Source organism: Numenius arquata, chromosome 12 (assembly GCF_964106895.1).
Source record: "Numenius arquata chromosome 12, bNumArq3.hap1.1, whole genome shotgun sequence".
In the NCBI taxonomy this organism is placed as follows: Eukaryota; Metazoa; Chordata; class Aves; order Charadriiformes; family Scolopacidae; genus Numenius; species Numenius arquata.
In genome coordinates this window covers 4,226,410-4,230,078 of record NC_133587.1, presented here as the reverse complement: position 1 = coordinate 4,230,078, position 3,669 = coordinate 4,226,410, and positions in this window count along the sequence as shown.

Below are 3,669 nucleotides of genomic sequence, written 5' to 3'. Positions count from 1 at the left end.
CTCTGAAAGAAGCAGGGGAGGCGTTAAAATTCACTCCTCGGAGCCGGGAGCAACACATGCTGAAAGCAAGGAGAGCTGCTGGGGAGGGAGGGAAATTAGAAAACTATCATGCAGCTTAAAGGTTCCCACAAAGAGAAGAAACGGGATGTGTTTCCCAGTATTTGTTCCACGGTCGAGCAATGCCATAGACATGGCTGAAAAGCTGCTTTCATTATAGGCTGCTTTCCCCTCCACGTATAACAGCAAAGACTTTATTAAAAATTATGGGCTGACTTTGCCCAGAGAAGCAGCGAATAAATGGCTTTTCCTCTTCGTTTATTTCTCTGCTTTCATTTAAGACACCAAAAGAAAGAAAAAAACATAGTGAGTTTTAATGAACAGATGTAGTGATAAATTTCCAATTTTCCTTATTAATGGGAAACTGTTATAAACTGAGAATTGTTAATGTTATCTGAATTTTCCGTATTAATAATTCAATTTGGCTTCTCTATAAATAATGAACACCAGGAATTATCGCAGAAGTCCCAATGTCGCTCCTGACGGAAGCGGGCAGCAGGACACCCCTCCACTTTGGCAGTACCAGGATGAAGCCCACGGCGCGGCTGGCTCTGCTCCCAGGTGGTTCCAAAGTACCTTCCTCCCCTCCCGACTGCACAAGCAAAGAGATGGCCGAGGACGGGGGCTGCATCGGGAGATGGTACGGGGGGAGAGGAGTCCTCCAAGCCTCCGTAACGAGAGCATCAGGCCCTTGAGAAGTGATTCCTCGGACCATCGCAGCCTTGAGACCTTGGTTGGGATGTGATGTTGATGTTCAGCCAAGCACTGGCATCATGACTAACGGAGGTGCCCCTTGGTGCCTTCTTGACCTTTGCTCAACACTTCTCTTCCACACAAGTGGTTTTTTTAAAACACAGATTTGACTCATCACCCCCAGTTCCTCCCAGGAGATTACGTTGGCATTGCTTTACTCAAAGGAGCTGATGCCCTGAGCATCCAGACTCATCCCGCCTGTCCTCGTCCCCAGAGGGACGGTGGAGGTCAGGGAAACATCTCCCGTGATCGCCGGCCATGCCATCGACACGAGGGTCCAACAGTCCTTTCTGAGGTGAGCCTGGGGACTTTCCGTATGGGATCGGGCACCGCGCATCACATGCAGCCCAGATGCTCCAAGAAGAACTGGCAAAAGCTCCCGGCATGTGTTCGGCTGGTGACACACATGTGGTTGTTTGCACGGACACAAAGGTTAATCGGATCAAGTGAGAAAATTCCAGCCTTGGCAACAGTTTCTCTGGCACTTGGTGTGAACACAGCGATCATTTATTTATTCAGCTACTTTGGGGTCTTTTGGTGGGAGACCTGGGCAGGAGCTGTGGCCTGACTGCTGGTGGCTCATTCCCGGGGATGGCTGCTCTCTGGAGCAGGCACAGAGAGGGGGGGGTCCCTGTGGCCCTTTTCCAAATCACAGCTTCACTCTCACCCACGTGAGCATTGCTACTGTCCCCGATACTCTGGGGATGAACACACCAGTCCCCTTCCTTCTCGTACTGCCTCCTGGCACCTCTGCTCCTCTGAATGATCCTCAGTCAAGTTGCTCGAAGAAAAAAGGGGGAAAAAAAGATGAAAGACCAGCGAACTGAAAGCTGAAGATGACAAGATCTCTGCGCTTTACAACAGGGCGAAAACCAAGGGGAAACCCAGGCGGCCGATGCGTTTACCCAACCTGGGCTAGTGCCGAAATGCCACTGAGCCGTGGCTTCATCCCTTGGACCAGGCACAGATCCCAGCACTGGGGCCCCCCATGCCAAATGGCACCCAACGGCATGCTTGCACCCCACACAGCGAGACACCAGGGCTGCCATCGGACGGGCGACAGACCACAAAACCTCCGTGTCCTCCTCGCTGGGCAGCTCGAGGACAACTCACAAAGGGTGACAGACAGGGCAAACCTCATCGATAGCCAAGGTGCCCATCTCCTGCCCCCTGAACACCCCGTGGCAGCACACACCAAACCTCGGGTGCCAGGATGGTGCCAAGCATCACCCCCCAGAGCTCCCTTCCTGAAACCACTGCCACATTCCAGGTGCCTGGCTCAGCCCCGCTCCCGCAGCCGGACGCTTCTTGTTCCCCTTAACACGTCTGTCACCTCAAAGGGATCCCTTCTGGCCAGCTGAGGAGGTTTTGAATGTCTTTTGTTTTTCCCCACCAAATACTTCTTTGAATTTTTTCCCCTTCTCATTTTTTTGGCTAAATAAAAACTAAAAATCCCATAAACCACTTAGCGAGAGCCAAACTCTGCTCCCTGGCCACCGATACAACCCCAGGGATCCCAGAGGAATTGCCTTGGAGCCAGAGAGCAGAAATCAGCCCATTGTATATTTTCTTGTAATGTCCAAACTTGTCACTCGGTTTTGAGTAACACATGCTGCAACCGGGCAACAGCCTGCGCCCTTCCACGCTTTCGTTGTGTTTTGGTGAAAAACCTCTTTGCAACCGGCCACGGGACGAGAAGATCTCGGCAGGTCCTGCCTGCGAGCGGGGCAAGGACGTGGCATGGGATGGTCGGGGCTGGCAGCATCGTGGCTGGTGAAGCCTCCAGATCAGCTCTAGGTACCTTGCTAGAAGTTCGTGGCAGCATTTTCAAAGCATCCCACTCCAGCTCCGGAAAAAAAAAAAAGACCGTGTCGACACAGGAGCCAGCGCGGGATGAGCGGAGGCTGAGCCAGCGGTGCCAGGAGGAAGCCCATGGCTGCGGGAATGGCGGAGCGAAGCCTGGGAACCCACCACGTGCTCCTGAGCCACCGGCAGCTCTGCCCGGCTGGCACGGCCACATGCTCTTCTGCTGAGTTTGACAAGGGACGGCAAGGTCCTGGCCACTCGCTGCCCCAACAGGGCTCTTCCGTGACAGACCCCTCCCACGGAGCTGTCAGACTCTGCGGGCCGGGCACAGCTTGGAAACTGGGCACAAACTGGAGAAGGGGAATTAATTCCACGTATAAATGTCTGTCCATGCCCTTGGCGGGTCCGCAGGAGCGCGCACACAGCCTGGGACGGCTGCAGCCCTCTCGGTCCCACGATGTCCTTAGGGATACAAGTGGGAAATGTCACCCATGGGTCCTTGGACACAAATTCTCCTACCAGGATTCCTGCCCGGTCCCATCGCTACGGATGCACCGTGCGCCAACCAGCCCGGTCACCCCTCGATCTGGGAGTGCCGGGCAGAGATGGGACAAGGCCGGTGTGGATGATGGATGCCAAAGGGCACTGATGTCTCTGCCGCTGCCGGATGAGCCGCTCTCCCTCCCGGGAACTCCAGGCTGAACCGGAGCCATGCGCCGGGAGAAACTTCCCGGGAATACAAACGAGGAATCACACGACAAGGAGACCTCACCGCGCCGAGGTGGGGACCGGGCTGTGCTCCCATCCCGGCCACCCCCGGCCACGGACACCTCTGCCCTGCCTGCTCCCGCTGTCACCTCCCCGGGCACGGCACCGTCCCCTCCTCTGCCCCACCTCGCTGTCACCCCTGCTGCCGCCCCCCCGTCACCGTGCGGGCAGGGCCGCCCCGGGCCCTGTCACCTCCCCGGGCCTCAGCGGGGGCCGCCCCGCCGCCTGTCAGCACGGCCGGGCCGCCCCGCGGCCTGCCGCCTCCCCGGGCCCGGCAGCCCCTTC